The following is a 16,345-nucleotide window of genomic DNA, read 5'->3' on the forward strand; positions in this document are numbered from 1 at the left end:
TGTGCAGATACTGGGCTCATTGGGAAAAAGGTTTTCCTTCCACCATAGTTGAGAATTCCATCATTTGCCCCTTTAGAATGCAGAATAAAACAGAGGAGAACTCCCACGGTTCAGGAGGCAAAGGAAAGAACTCCAGAGATGAGATGTTGGAAAACAATTTCAAAAACGACTGAAATGTTCACACAGCTCCATTTGAAACTGGGAAATTGCAAGAGGAAGTGATGGTGAATACTCCCATTTCGGAGGGTTTGGATGGGCTCTTGGGAAGGACTTGTTCCCTGGGAGGGTGGGGAGGCCCTGGCACAGGGTGCCCAGAGAAGCTGTGGCTGCCCCTGGATCCCTGCAAGTGTCCAAGGCCAGGTTGGATACTGGGGCTTGGAGCAGCCTGGGATAGTGGAAGGTGTCCCTGCCCATGGCAGGGGGTGGCACTGGATGGGCTTCAAGGTCCCTCCCAACCCAAACTATTCTGGGGTTCCATGATTCTCTGGTTCTACAAACTACTGTGAAACATTTCACATCAGCATGGAGAAGTCAATTCCATCCTGCTTGGAGATCCAAATGATAACATTTGATGTATTTATATCTGTTAGAACTTTGTCATGACCCTGGAACAGGAGATTCCTCTAAAATGTAATAGTGGGAACTTAAAATCTTTCAATATAAGGATTTAATGTGTGCCATCTACAAATGATGACTCTGAATGAGGCTGCATGTGACACCCTCCAGTACTAATTTAACAATTAATTCTTCAGGATGTTTGAATGACAGTGAATTTGCTGTCATTCACAAACTCTGACACTGAAATTTCTTGAAAGTCAGAATGGAAAACGAGTTGGATTTACCTCTCTAAAAGACAATGTATATTTTGTAATTTTCAAATTATAAACATGTAAAAGTAGAAGAAGAACACAGTGAAGCAAATTAGGAAGAACAGAGCACTCTAAGGGATCCCTGAATATTTCTTCACAGTAAATCACAAGAGCTCTCTTAAGCATTGAGTAAATGCTTAAGTAAATTGAGTACCTATTAAGCATTGAGTAAATAAACATCTGTGATTTCCAGGCTCATTGTCATGCATGCTTTTTAAAGTTATCCATAAACCCTTTAAATATGTTTGGCATTTCTATCTCTTAGAAGCTGTTGGGAAATTTTTGTTACACTTCTTGAGGTGAATAAAACACACACTTGTTCTGAAATATTGCAAAGCAAAGCACAGACAATTGGTGTCTTGTTTCAACCCAGGCAGCACCTCACAGCCCCTCGGGCACTCCCCACCAGTGGGATCAGGAAGAGAGATGGGAGGGTAAAAACTGGAGTGGGTTGAGATCAAGGCACTTCAACAGGGAAAGCAAAAGGCACCACATGAGCAAAGCAAAAGAAGGAATTCCTTCAGCCCTTCCCAGGGCTGGGCAGCTGTTCAGCACCTCCAGGAGAGCAGGGCCCCATCCCACAGAACAGTGACTTGGGAAGACAAAAGCCATCCCTCCAAACCTCCCCCCTTCCTCCTTCTTCCCCCCACTGCATATCCTGAGCATGAAGTGACACAGTCTAGGATATCCCTGGGGTCACAATGATGCCTTAATAATTTTGGGGTTTTTTTTCTTCATGTGTCTGTAACTTGGTGTATTTCTGTGCTCTTACAGAATGCTGAAAACCTCTGTTCCCAACACATTTAACCAAAACAAAGCTCTCTGGACAGAGATTCAAGGACATATTCATTACCCTAGAGACAGAAAATATCTAAACAACAGTGGAAAGTGGGGAGCAGGGCCTGGGGTGGTCAATATCATTGCCTGAAGGTGTGATTAGAGAATTAGGGACCAATATGCTAATAAGACAAAACTTAAAAAAGATAAAGAGCTCGTGACCTGGTGTCCATTTTGGGTGTAGTCCCTGAGGGAGACTTAGCTTGCCCAAATGTACCTTGAAGGCCTTGAATAAATTTGTCTGCTTTTAATACACCTAATTGTTTTGGCCTCTGTTTCAGGTAGCCTGTTCCAGGCATCAGAGTCATCCAGAGATAAAGGACTGAATGTCTGCTGTGACCCATGAGAGCTCTGCAGCCCCAGGGGACACAGCAGGGACAGGGAAAGGAGTGTGGGCAGTGCCTCCTCTGAGCCTCAGGGAACTTCCAGAGGATGATCCAGGGCAGCCCCAAGGCCATCTGGCAGGCCTGGAACAAGGCAGGCAGCTCTGAGCAGCCTCCATGGCCCCAGCAGAGCTCGTGTGGGAGGGCTGAGTGCAGGGAGCACCATCAGCTGCCTGTGTGTCCCAGCTGGAGCAGCAGAGCCCAGCAGAGGCAGCCCATGGCCCCAGGCAGCACAGCCCCCGTGCTCTGCAGAGCAGCACCCCCAGCTCTGTGGGGCTGTGGGGAGCAGGGCAGGGGCTGCAGCAATGGCTGCTCAGGCCAGCACAGCCGTGATCCCCTGGGAAAGGCTCTGTGGGCAGCTGGGATGTGCCAGGAGAAGAGCAGGAGCCCTTGTGTGTGTGCACAGGAGTCCTGGCAAGAGCTGGGGCAGCAGGAGCTGCCTGAGGAGCCCCAGGGCAAACTCTCTGCTGCTGTCCTGGGCAGTGGGGCTGTCCTGGGGCTGCAGGAGATGCCAGAGCTGAGGATCTCCTGAGCATTCCAGACACAGAGTCACTGTCCCTGACCTCCATTGCTTCCCATTCTTGCTGCAGGGCCAGATAGGACTGGGCTGCTCTGCTGGGCTGGGGCAGAGGTAGGGAGAGGCTGGACTGGGCAGTGCCAGGGAGGGGAAAACAATGGACCCTTGGTTATACAAGTCCCTGCAGTGTCACAATGGTTCCATGGAGCCCCAGAGTGTCACAATGATCTCCCTTATTCCATGGGCCCCCAGAGTGTCACAATGTCCCCTCAATTCCACGAGGCCCTGAAGTGTCCAAATGGTCTCCATGGTTCCTGAAGGCCCTGCAGTGTCACAATGGCCCTTGTTTCCAATAGGGCCCAGAAGGACCCCAGAAAGGTCTCCTTGGATCTGCAGTATGACAGTGGACCCTTGGTTGCACGAAGCCCCAAAATGTCACAATGCTCTCCTTGGTTCCATGGTTCTCCACAGTGTCACAGTGTCCCTTGGCTGGTTAGGGCCCCATGATGTCACAATGGCCCCTTGGCTCCATGAGGCCTTGCAATGTCACAATGGTCTCCTTATCTTCATGGGGCCCCACAGTGTTACAATGGCACCTTGGCTCCTTTAAGCCCCACAGTGTCACCATGGTCCCCTGGGTTACACGAGGCTCTGCAGTGTCACAATGCCCCTTTGGTTCTATGGGGCCCTCAGTGTCTGTTTTGCTGGTGGGCAGTGTCAGTACCAAAGACAGAGACACCAACTGAGGGAACAGTGTAATTTATTATAACACAAAACTGCAAAGAATTACAAAAGGAGAAGCTCAGCAATGCACAGATTCATTAGCAAAGAATCATAAAAGGATAAGATGGACAAAGCACCCAGTCAGCACTACCAAAGATTGCCTGAAGGGATTTAGAAAGATCCATCACCAGTTAGCCTCAGACTTTACCATCACCCAGCCCCACACATCAGCTGGGGAAGCTGTCACAGCCAAGGACTGCAGAGCCACTCTGGACACTGGCAATTCCTGCAGCTGTGTCCAGCCACAGGTGAGGCTTCCAACCTCGCTGGGAGAGGGCCCAGCTTGGAGAGTGCTGAACAAACAAACTGACAGCACTTCTAGTGCAGGAACTTCTGGATTCATTCTCCTCTTGGATTCTCCCAAAGCCTGGCCAGGGCTCAAGGAGGAACCAAGGGAGATTTCTTTCATAGTGCAGCCCCAAGAAAGACAGATGGGGCTTTGTCTGGCTTCTAAATACAAAAAGGTAAATACATGTTTCACCCATGCACAGATACATAGATCATTTTGGTAATAATGTTTCATTAATGAACAGATACAAATATAACCATTGACTGGAAGGTTCATCAAGAGGTCAGTATTGCTCAGGCCTCAGTAAAGGACTGTTCAGGCCTTAGTCCTTCAATGGGTCCTTTGACTGACAGATGAACTACAACCTTCATCAGAATTCTTTCAATAATACTCTTTTAGAATAGATTTAGGTATTAGGCACAAAGGCATCACCACTTGTTTTGAATTAAGTCCTGTTCAAGTTCATTACTCAGATCTATACTTTGCATTCCTTTTAAAACATGCCTAAATAGTTCCTATTCTCTATGTTATTTATCAAATCCCCCTTTTTACTGAGACTGTGTCTCTTTTCAGACAAGTCTCAGTGCTCCATTTTTTAGCACAAAGTGTCACAACAACTCTAACATGGACTCATAACACACCAAGTGCACACACTGCAATGATTACAGTCACTGCCACAAATGCATTTCACAGCAGCCTCCAATTTGACAGCCATGAAGCCAATCCCACCAGGGAGAATTTTCTTCTTTCTGCCACTCTTCTACTGCTCTTCCTATCAAGGTGATTCCTGACTGTTGAACTCAAACCCATCACTGACACAAGTGCATCATTCCTGTCCTAGAATAGCACAAGTTCCTCCCTGGACAGAAAGCAGATAATCCAAGGCCATGGAGTTCTGCAGAGCCCCACTGGTGTTTGTTGGAGCTCATAGGATGAGCTATTCAGTATTTTAACATTACAATTTTCTACTTCTTCTCATAATCAAATTAGCTCATTAACATAAACTCCATAGGACAAGGCAGTGCACATGGGACACAGGGTGAACCAGAATCTTTGGCTTTCTGAAATCAAAGGCACTCTTTGGGTGGAAAATGTTCCCTTGACCCTAACTCTTCCCTGTGGTTGTTGCCAAAGTAGCCAAAAGGGTGGCACTGCAGCTGAGAGTGGTGTAACACTGACCCTGAGCAGCTCCAGCACCCCAAGCTCTACTGACATTGTGAGTGATGTTCAAGCACAGAAATCCTTTCACATTCTGGCCTCTAGCTATACCAAGGTAGGTTTCTCCTGAAGGCAAATCCTAGTGAATCCTCTAAAATTGATAAATGTATTCCTTTTTTCCACAGTACAGTTTTTTTTAATTATCCCTTCATTGTCTCTGTTACAAGTCAGAGTCCATTGACAGAGTTCTGCCACCCTGTAGCGTGGGCCCTCCAAGGGAATCCTGTTCCTCCCAACATTAGTTGAGAACAGACCCAGCAATTAGTTACACTGAATACTTTGGCTACTTTGACCTTTATATTTTCATAAGTATTTTCATGACTAATCCCTTGGTGAAACTCCAGAGGTGATTCTAGCAAACAAAGATTCTGGTTGACTATCAAGATACAACTTACAGACATAAGCAATACTTCAGTGACAAGGTTATTCATCCTTTTTCCTCAGTCTCATTCAGGTCAGGAACAATAATTCCATTGTCCATGGAGCTGGCTCCTTTTTAATTCCACAATAATGCCCCAAGGTCCTTTGCTGTTCAGCTTCACTGCGGTGTCTGTGGGTAACAAGGCTTGGTGGGGTCCTTTCCCCTTTGGCTGGAGAGCTGCCAGGTCCCAGTCCTTGAGGTGCTCCAGGCTCCTGGCTGGAATTCCTGTGGAAGGCACTCAGGGTCACATCAGCCTTCACATGGAGCCCTGTGGATCAGAGCATTTTCCAAAGGGAACGTTGGGACAAACAGGGAGATTTGGTCTGGCAGGATCTGTGAAACAACATCCTATAACATCTACTTGTTCTCCCATAGAACACTTGGCTGCAGGGACATATTCCCATTGTTCCTGCCCAGGTTTCAGGATTCAAACTGCATTATCTTTCCCCAGAGCTGTTCCTTTAGTTGGCTCAGGAGGGCCATTTGGCCTCTGGACCCACAACTTAGCTCCATTATTAGGAGTGGTGGATCCAAACCCTTTATCTCCACAAGCAGTACAGATTTGAGGTGGATCTCCTTTTTTTCACAATTCTTTTAAAAACTGTATTATCAGTAATTGTCCTACCCTGTCATGGGGTTGCATAATCAAATCTTGTTCACTGTTGTTAACCAGAATTTAATTTCTTCTTGATTATTTGTATCGATTTCTCCTCCCATGACATGAACACTTTGGAAGGCCAAGCTTTAGTGAGCAGTTATCAAACCAAAGTGTTCTGGAGGAATCTGAATTTCTGTTTTGTTATTGATAAATCTCATTTGCTTCTGATTTATCCTCATTAAATCTAATGCATAAAGGTCCAGCCATGCAGCTTCTGGAGTGGACCTGTAAGGGGTTCTCCATCAGGACAGGTTCCCATCTCCTCATTTTTTCATCTGCTCTTTTAACAAACCCTCCATCCGTTCCACAAATCCTACAGCTTGTGGATGGTGTGGTATATGAAAAACCCAGCAGCCTTAATCACTTTATTTCTCACAGTAACAGACAAAGCATTCCATATCATAGTATCAGCAAACCCTATAAAAATAGCCAATTTCATCCCATCCTCCTTTATTCATTATACACAAACTCGCCAATTTTCCCACTGATGTTCAGGTCCTGGCCAAACATTTTCTGTAAGGTATTTAGTGTTACATTCCTGAGCAGCAAAAGGTAACAAATTAATATTGTCAGCATTATTTCACATTATTATTTAGTTTGTATCTATATATATGCATACATAGATATTTTAATTATATTTTTACAAATAATTTTTATGATACATATATTTATTAATTATATTATTATATTATTTCACTTGCACAAAGAAATCTGAGCTCAAGATTAAAAACTTCTGTTGCTCCATGTGGGAGCATTCCAAATACAATTGTTCCTTCTGTTGGTGCTTTATACAATATACTGTTAATAAAATTTATCCTCATCTTCCCAAACCCACAAGTTCTTTTCCTTTTTCCATATGCAATTTTGGATGCATTTTAATACATCCAGCAGATCAGCTTCTTTTAGCTGACTTCCCCATTGCTCACACAGTGCTCTGATCTCAGCCCACTCCAGAGCCAGCCAACTATAGGGAAGGTTTTCCCAACCAGCAATCTTGGATGGGACCAATTCCTTACATTTACAATTAAAAAATGACATTTTGCTGTGATCTGGACAGACTATGCCAATTTTGTTTTGCCAGTGGGCAGGGCCAGCACCAAAGACACAGACACCAACTGAAGGAATCAGTGCAATTTCCTACAGTTCAGAGCAGCAAAGAATCACAACAGGAGAAGCTCAGCAATGCACCCAATCATTCCAACCAAAGATTGCCTGAAGTGATTTAGAAAGATCCATCACCAGTTACCCTCAGACTTTACCATCACCCAGCCCCACACATCAGCTGGGGAAGCTGTCACAGCCAAGGACTGCAGAGCCACTCTGGACACTGGGAATTCCTGCAGCTGTGTCCAGCCACAGGTGAGGCTTCCAACCTCGCTGGGAGAGAGCCCAGCTTGGAGAGTGCTGAACAAACAAACTGACAGCACTTCCAGTGCAGGAACTTCTGGATTCATTCTCCTCTTGGATTCTCCCAAAGCCTGGCCAGGGCTCAAGGAAGAACCAAGGGAGCTGACTTTGACCATACAGCCCCAAACCAGGCCAGATGTTGGATTTCATGGCCTTGTTTAGCTTCTAAATACAGAAAAATCAATACATGATTCACTAATGAGTGAATACATCTACCACAATGCTAATGATCATGCATATTTTGTTAATGAGAGGATACAAAGATAACATTTTGTTGGAAGGTTCATCGAGAGGTCACTTTGGCTCAGGCCTGTTGTTCAGGCCTCAGTCAGGCCTCTTGTTCAGGCCTTGGCACTTCAGGGATGTGGTTTAGTGCTGGGCTGACAGTGCTGGGTGAGCGGTTGGGCTTGATAAGCGCAGAGGTCTTTTCCAACAGAAAAGTGTCTAGAATTCCAGGATTTCATCTGCTCCATTCAGCCTGGTACAAGTTAGCAGCATCATTTTGCTCAGAAAGTTCCCTCTTGGTCAGCTCTTGAGGCTTAAGGCTTCAGGCCCTCTAGCTCCTGGTGCTAAGCTGCTCATGATGAACAAGAGGACTATGAGAGAAGAATACAGCTCATCCAGTTCCTTCTGGGACACTGAGAGGGGAGGGTGTGAAAACAGGAGCATTGCTTGGTGTCACCTCCTCTCTGCCCTTCAGGCCTTTCAGTGCTCTGAAACAGCCAAGAGCTTTCTTCAGGAGTGCAAGGAAGCAGCTGTTCCTTCTGCCAGGTCTGGCTCTCTCCAGTCTCTGCACTTGACTGCTTTTGTCCCTCTTGCTGTGCCCTCTGTTCCCCCTCTGCTCGCTGGCTGCTGCCCAGGACTGTGGAACTGGCACAGATCAAGTGCTCAAGAGCCTCATTTCTCTGCCCTTGGAGCTGCCTGGGCACAGCAGCCTTTTCCATCTGCAAGCTCCATATGGACAGGGAGTGCCCAGCTCCGTTCCTTGCACAACCTCCAGGAGCCCAGGGCCTGCCATCTCAAGTTCCTGCTGGCACTGAGGACTCCCAGGTGCCTCAGGCTGCTGTGATACCACTGCAAACAGGAGGCAAGAGTGGCAGGGGCTGTGCTCAAAGTCAGCTCCATTTGCTGCCGCTGCTGCTGCTGTGGGGTCATTTGTCCAGCCCTGCCCCAGCCTCAGGGATCAGCTCCAGGCCCTGCTGCTGCTCCCTCGGGATCAGCCACAATCTGGTTGTTGCTCTCAATGCCAGCAGAAGCAGTGGCTGAAGCAGCAGGTGCTGACAGTGCCCCAAGCCCTGGGGCCAGAGGGAAGGGAGCTGCTTCACATGAAAACCAGGAGCAAAGGACATTTCTTTTTAGGACAGGTTTCCTGGTTTAAGGAAAAAAAAAGAGAAAAAAAAAGAAAAAAGCCTAGATGAAATATGAAAGATAAAAACAAAACTCAGGTGTGTAGTGTAAAATCTTCTGTAACTTTGCATCAAGAGGTAACTGATCTTTTGTAAAAGAGAGCTCAGTTATTTACTTTGTCAACGTGCTGATAGCATGGATCTATCTTACTGACTTCATCAGCCTTTTCTTAATAGATTCTGGACTTTGTTTCCAATATTAAGTAATTTTAAATTGTGGTTGAAGCAACAGGAAATTGATTGTGCCCTGCCAGCTCCGAGCAGGACTGGGAATCCAGATTCTGCTGATCCCCATCCCATTAAGAAAATGTCCTTCCTTCTCACCCTGCGAACGAGCTGTGCATTCCCTTTGAAATTGTCAGTGGTTTCTTAAAAATGCAAAGTCCCACTTAAAGCTTTTTGCTCTGGTTTGGAAGTCAAGAAGGGGAATTCTTCATCCATCAACTCCAGACTGCACTGCCTTAGGAACACAGCCCACTCGCCAGGTTTGGCTCACTCGTGGCACTTCTAGAGGAGGAAGAAAGTGCAATTGCACAATTCCAACCCAAAAGGAAGGAAGAGTGGGACAGACAAAACATCCTGTGGACATACAGGTGTTCAGCTGGGACTGTGGAGTGTTGGGGTTCTTGCCAATTGGATGTGTATCCCTCACTGCAATCTCTGGGCCTGCAGGAGAGTCTCACTCACCTGCACAAGCAGAAAGCTCCGTCGGTGTGCTCAGAACAGGCTCGTCTGATGCAGAGCTGTCAGAGCAATGGGAGGGCAGAGCAGGCCCAGCCGTGCCCAGGGCTGAGCCCCAGCAGAGCCCTGGCAGAGCCCAGAGCAGCCTCAGCATCCGCAGAGCCCTGCTGGAAGGAGAGAAACCAGAAACTGCCCGTCAGCTGAAGGCTCCTGTCCCCCTTGTCCCAACTGCCTGCAGTGCCCAGGCCATGCTGGCTGAGCTCAGAGCTGTGCCCAAACCTCCCCATCACTGCTGCCTTTGGGAGGAGAGCAGGAGGGCAGGACATGTGCCCAGCCTCCAGCCAGCCATGGCAGATCCACCTCCTCAGCAGCTGCCCAGAGCCAAAGAGCAGCTTGGCAGATGACTGAAGAAGTTTTGCATCCACCCCAACCAAAGGGGAAAACTTTTGGGGCCCAGCCAGGCCACCTGGTGCAGCATCTCCAGGGGCTCCTGCTTCTTCCCTGGGGGCCACACCAGGCTGTCAGTGTTCTGCCCATGGCCCCAGCCAGCAATGAACCAGGACAAGCAAAACCAGGGTGGATGGTGGCCATCAGTGCTTGCCAGACCAGATCTCCAGCTCAGCTCCACCACAAGAGCTGTGAGTTCCCTGATGATCCCTGCTCAGAGCTACAGGCAGGTCAAAAAATATCTGGTTTGCTTTACTTCTGATTGCCAAAAGATGTGTGGAGCTGTTACCTGCCAGGCCCCTGGACCAAACGGTGCACGTGCATCTCTTCCATCTTCTAGGGCAGATGAAGATCCTGCATCCAAGGGTCGTTGAAGAGGTCCTCCAGCGATGGCCTGTCCAAGGGTTGCATGGACAAACATCTCTTAATAATATCTTGGCACTCTGAGGAGAGAAAACAGAAACTGCCAGTCAGTTGGAGAAGGGTCCTGTCCACTTCTCCCTCCCTGTTCCCATGCCAAGGCCATGCTGGGTGTGCTAGAACTGTGCCTAAACTTCCCCAGGCATTCTCTGTTTTGGAGGAGGGCAGGAGAGCAGGACATGTGCCACCTCCTCAGCAGCTGCCAGAGCAGGATGCTCATGAGCCTGCTGCTCTCTCCCAGCACTGGTATTCCCCCTGTGCCACAGAGATGAGGATCCACCTTGAGAGAGCCGTCGTGGGAACAAGATCCGCCCCCAGATGATCTCCTGGCCCCTCCTGAATGGGTGCTTCCCGACGACCAGCTGGTACAGCAGGAGGCCCAGGGTCCAGATCGTTGCTGCCCCACCGTTGTAGAATTTGAGGTGGATCCACTCTGGTGGGCTGTAGGACAGGGTTCCTGTGGAATACAGATGGAGTTCATCAGGGGATGCTGCTGCTCCCAGAGCCTCACCCCACATCCCTGGGCATGCAGGGGCTGCACCAGGGGCACACAGGGTGACCTGCTGCCCTCTCGCCAGCACCTGTGACTCATGTACAAACTTGGGGTTGGAAAAGAAGCCACTGGTGTTGGAATGAGGCAGCAGAAGCCCTGGGGAGGTCCAACCACGACACGCAAAATAAAACCATTCCCAGAGGTGGGAAAAACCACTCTCGTCCCTGCCTGCATTGCCCCCAAAAAACAATTACAAGCCAAGGCAAACAAGGGGAGTGGAGCAGTCCAAGACCTTCCTCACCTGCCTACCAAACTGGCTGGGGCATGGGGTCTGACACCCCTCACTGCTACACTCATTGGAGTTTGTCACACTGACTGCCCCAGCCCCAGCCCAGCCAAGGGCAGAGTGGGTGGTGAAGGTGGTCAACAGGGCTGCAAGCTGCCCCCTTCGACCCCCACCCAAAAGTAACTTGCCTGAAGAGTTAATCCCATGCCTGGCAGCCATAGGAGAAGCCCCGGTGCTACACCCAGGCTGGACCATGAGATGCCCAGGAGCATCCCCTGGGAAGGCTCACCTGCAAATTGGGTGTAGGCTGTGTCTTGGAGGAAGGCGCCACAGCCAAAGTCGATGAGTTTCAGCTGCATGGTGGCCAGGTCGAGCAGGATGTTCTCGGGCTTGATGTCCCTGTGCAGCACCCCGCAGCTGGTGCAGTGCCGCACAGCCTCCAGCACCTGCCGGAACATCCCCCGTGCCTCCTCCTCCGGCAGGAACCTCCGCTCCGCCAGGAAATCCGACAGGTCCTGACAGCGCTCCGGACGCTCCAGCACCAACAGGTAGTCGTCGGGGAGCTCAACCCACTCCAGGAGCTGGATGACACCAGCACAGCCAGTGGACACCTTGTGCAGCAGCACGATCTCCAGGGGCGCACGGGTGCCATCGGGCTGCGGGAGGACCACGATGCCATCACTGGGGCTGAGGCCATACCAGGGCTCTGGGACCCCTCACCCAACCCGGGATGCTCTGCGCCCCCCGCTCACCCCACGCCCGCTCTACCTCCCTAGAGGCGTCCTGGCAGCTCCCACCCTGCCGGGCCCCGGCTTATCCCCGCCCGGCACGGCCCGGGTTCTGCCGCTGGCCCCGCTCACTCACCAACTCGCCCCAATGATGGATGCGGCTCCGAGACACACATTTGATGGCCACCTGCGAGCAAGAGACAGCAGCGGGCTCAATTCGCCGCCCGCCCTGCCGAGCCCCACCCTCCTCCTCCTCCTCCTCCTCCTCCTCCTCCTCCTCCTCCTCCGCCCGCCGCCCGCCCCGCCACTCACCGGGGCGCCGTCCGCTAGCCGCGTCCCCGCGTAGACTCTGCCGAACCCGCCTGTGCCCAGCAGCGCACCCAGCCGGTACCGCTCCTGCAGGGCCTCCTGCGCCTTCCCTGCGGGCGACACGCGGCCGTCACCGCTCGGCCCGGGGCCACACACGGCCCCCGACCGCCTCTGCACCGCCCCGGGCCGGGCATGCCCCTCTGAACGGGGCACGGGCGGCTCGGGGCCGGCGGCTGGACTGCCGAGCGGCGGAGCTCGGGCCGGGGAAGGCGCAGCGGAGGCGGCGGGAGCGGCCGAGCCATGTGTGTCCTCCTCGGGCCCCGGGAAGAGCCGGGGCCGCCGCCGGGCTTGGGGCCGGGGCCGCCGGGGCCGCTGCCGGGACCGCCGCCCGCACAGGCGGAGCCAGGGACAGGCGATGCTGCCCCAGCCGTGGCCACTGAGGCCCGCCCAGCAGCGCCACAGCCATGCCGGCGACAGCCGGGCGGAGCCGAGAGCGCGGCGGGCCGCCCGGGGGCGGGAAGGGGGCAGCCCCGGCCGGGGCAGGGGGCGGGCCGGGCGCATGGCCCCGCCCGGCAGGGGGAGAGGGAGCCCGCGAAAGGGAGGGGACACAGGGAAAGGGACACCGGGAGAGGCTGCGGGACAGGGGGAGAGGGAGAGAACGCCGGGAGAAAGGGACGGAGAGGGTCCTAGAAACTCTTCTATCGCTGCAGCTGCGCCGCTGCCGCTGCTGCCGCCGCTGCAACTGAAGCTCCGGGGCCGTTAGTCCGAATCTCCGTTAGTCCGAATCTCCGTTAGTCCGAGTGGCCGTTTGTCCGAGTGGCCGTTTGTCCGAGTGGCCGTTTGTCCGTTCCCCGCTCGCCCCCGCTCGCCCCACGGCCGAGCCCCGCGCGTCCCCGGGGGCAGCCCCTGAGTCTGTCCAAACACGGGAACTTTGCCGTGTTCAGCCCACATCCAGAGGCTTGACTGCTGCACAGTGGCACAGCAATCCCCTTGGCTGCTCTGTGCATTGTCCCTGCTGAGGGTCAAACACTAGCAGAGCACATTCCCTGTCTCTAGAATTCATACCTGACCCAAGCACTGCACTTGTGTCTCCAGCATTGCTTTCCAAGCAGAACGGGGGAAGACAAACTGTGTGTAACTCATGGTATTACAGAGAGTCTAAAACATGCTAAGTCATAGATCTTCGAGGTGAGACCCATTTGCAGTTAATGGCATAGAGAAGTAGTGCAACATGGAAAAGGAGAGCACATAAATAAATAGAGGAAAACATCTCAGATTGTTTCTTTGCATTTTCATTTCACTTCTGGAAAGCTGTTTCAGTTTTCCAGGAATCTTCTCCACAGTCCTGCTTGCTCTTTTCAAGAACCTTTCCTGGAGGGAATGAATTCCAGGAATTATTGGGCTGAGCTGGCCCTGGCCGGGTGCCTGGTGCCACCAAAGCCACTCTGTCACTCTCCTCACAGGTGCAGGACACAGAACCCAGGAGGAAAGGCTTGTGGGCTGGGATAAGGGCAGGGAGAGGTCACTCACTGGTCACTGTTAGGGGCACAACAGACACAAGCTAGGGAAATGAATGGAATTGATTTCCAAGCAAATCACAGTATGAGAAGGAGAACTAAAACAAACCCTAACAAAACAGTTTCCCCACCCCTTCCTCCTTCCCAGGCTCCCAGCCTCCACCTGCAGTCCCTCCTCTGCTTTCTCTGCAATTGGAAATTTGTCACCAGCCACAAACTTTGCTTTAGCCTCATCCTGGGATCCCTTCCTGGAGAGGAAGAACTTTCTCCAGCAGAGATTTGGAGTGTGACAGCCTTTGAGGCTCAGGGTGTTTCTCCTGCAGCTCCTTGTAGATCTCCGATTCCCGTGCTGGTTCTCCTGAACCACAGAACTCTGCCAGCTGCAGCTTTGCAAACATCAGGTCAAAGTCTGGATGTTCCTGAACAATTTGCTCAAGGAACCTGGGGGCTGCATCCAAAGCATTCTTCTTGTCCTCCCCCTTTGCATGGAGCCAGTGGATCTGCTGGCCCCTGGCCAGGGCCTGGCAGAGCAGGTGGAACCTGGGTCCTGCTGCAGGAGCTGGGGGAGCTCCAGGACTCGCTCTGGCCGCTGGGGCAGCCACAACACAAGCCGTTCCCAGCCAGGAGCCGAGGGCTCCGTGTGGCTCTGCAGGACCTTGTCCCTGGGGCTTGTCTGGATCAGCGCGGGCAGCTGGGCTGCACTTGGCTTCCTTTGTGTCCCTGCTTCCCCTGGGACAGCAGCTGCCCAGCGCCGAGGGGACAGCAATGGCACCGGGGCAGTTTGGGGTGAGGTTCAGTGTCTGCGCCTGGCATGAATCCCAAATCCTTCCCGAAGGAGCAGAGAGTGCTGACAGAGCACAGGATGCTCTGCTGAGCACGGGATGGACCCAGGGTGGACAGCTCCGGACTGGTGCTGCCAGTGCCGCGCGGGGCGGGGCCGCTTTGGGGACCCCCCAGGGCAGAGCGCTTTGGGCTGCTTTGGGGCTCTGGGCACCTGCAAAACCGGCACTGGGCACGGCAAGAGCGTGTGGGGGCAGCTGGGGCCCTACTGGTGGCACTGGTGGCGCTGGGAGTCCCCCCGGCTGTGGGCACGGAGCTCTGAGGTAAGAGGGAAGGGAGGGAGAGAGGTGGTGGGAAAAATGAGAAGAGGGGAGGAAATGTGAGTTTGAATAGCCCAAACCATCGCACTGTCCCGGCTCCATTCCCGACCTTCCCACGGGCTTGAAGGACTTCGAGGAATGGGGAAAGAGGAGGAGGGGGGAGGGCAGAGAAGGAGGGAGGAAGGAGGAGCGTGGGAAGAGATGGTAGTAGGAGGAGCGGGAGAAGGGATTGGGGAAAGGAGGAGAAGGAGGTGGGATTAGGGCGGAGAAGGAGGAGGAGAGACAGAGGGGGAGGAGCGGGAGGAAGACGAGGGAAAAAGGACAAAGGAGGATCGGGCAGGAGCCACGCGGTCTGGGATTCCCTGAATTCGCAGCCCCCCTGGACCATCGCCGCCCCCATCCCGCAGGTGAGCGGGGAGGGGGAGCTCGCCCCAAATATCCGGATGAATCCCTGGGTTTGGGGTTTTTGGGGGATGTTTGGAGTTTTCGAGACTCCAAAGCCGAGCTGCAAATGCCCCTGGGGGGGACATGGGGGGTTCCCCGGGAGGTGTTTTTGGGGGTCCCGGTGGCGGTGCCGGCAGAGCCCCGATGGGGGGCGGGGGGATGCGGGTCTCCCCGCGGTGGGGGTTGGGCTCTGCCCGGGCCCTCCAAGCTCTGCCCGGGGCCATGTGGTGACCGCGCCGGAGCAGGGCGGGATTGGGGACACACCGGTTTTGGGGACCTGCGGGAGCTGCGGCTTCTCTTCAGAACCCCAGGGAGAGGAGACCCCCAGAAGCCCGGAGAGGGGAGTCTGCGAGGGGGAATGCCTGGGATTGCTGGGACACCCGGCAGGGGAATCTGGGGGCTGGAGGGGCGGGATGGCTGGGAAAGGGGTTCAGAACTCCTGGGTCCTGCAAGTGGCTTCTCCCAGTATGAGCCCAGTTGCCCCCCTGGCCCCGTGTGGTTCCAGTTTCCTCATCACTGCCAGTATGAGCCCAGTAACCCCCAGTATGATCCTGGTAACTTCCCCTCACTCCCTCTAGGATCCCTGCTGCTCCCAGTATGAACCCAGTCACGCCCAATCATTCCCTATTATGATGCAGTTTGCCCCCAGCACGGTCCCAGTTGCTCCCAGTTCCTCCCTCTTTTGCCCTGTGTGTCCCCAGCTCTCCCAGTTGCTGCTAGCATAGTCACAGTCACTCCCAGTACAATCCCAGGATAAGTCCAATATGATGGCAGCCTCTCCCTGCAGCGCCCCACTCACTCCCACTTGCCCCCAGCTGCCCCAAGTGTGGTCACAGTTCCCTCCAGCACATTCCCAGTTAGTCCCAGTATGGCTCCAGTCACCACTTGCATGGTCTCAGGCACTCCCAGTATATCCCAGTTGCCCTGAACATTCTCATAGTCATTCCCAGGCACTCCCAGTTACCCCAGCATGGTTCAGTTGCCCCCAGGGTTATCCCAGTCACTGCCAGTACATCCCAGTTGTTAGCAGCATGCAGCTTGTCATTCCCAATTGCTCCCAGTGTATCCCCAGTTGGCTCCCAGCATGGGCCTACTAGCTCTCAGTAAACCCCAGTCAGGGTCCACTGACACC

The 16,345-nt window shown here is 52.8% G+C and overlaps 1 long non-coding RNA gene and 1 pseudogene across 1 annotated transcript in view; one reads left to right on the forward strand and one right to left on the reverse strand.

The window, feature by feature from the left end:
- LOC146421086 (uncharacterized) overlaps positions 1-16,345 on the forward strand; it is a 453,431-nt gene that overhangs the window by 255,319 nt on the left and 181,767 nt on the right. The window lies entirely within an intron of this gene.
- LOC146421096 (serine/threonine-protein kinase pim-1-like) lies at positions 10,202-12,713 on the reverse strand (annotated as a pseudogene).

This window comes from Lichenostomus cassidix, unplaced genomic scaffold (assembly GCF_008360975.1).
Source record: "Lichenostomus cassidix isolate B80296 unplaced genomic scaffold, HeHo_3.0 HiC_scaffold_43, whole genome shotgun sequence".
Lineage (NCBI taxonomy): Eukaryota > Metazoa > Chordata > Aves > Passeriformes > Meliphagidae > Lichenostomus > Lichenostomus cassidix.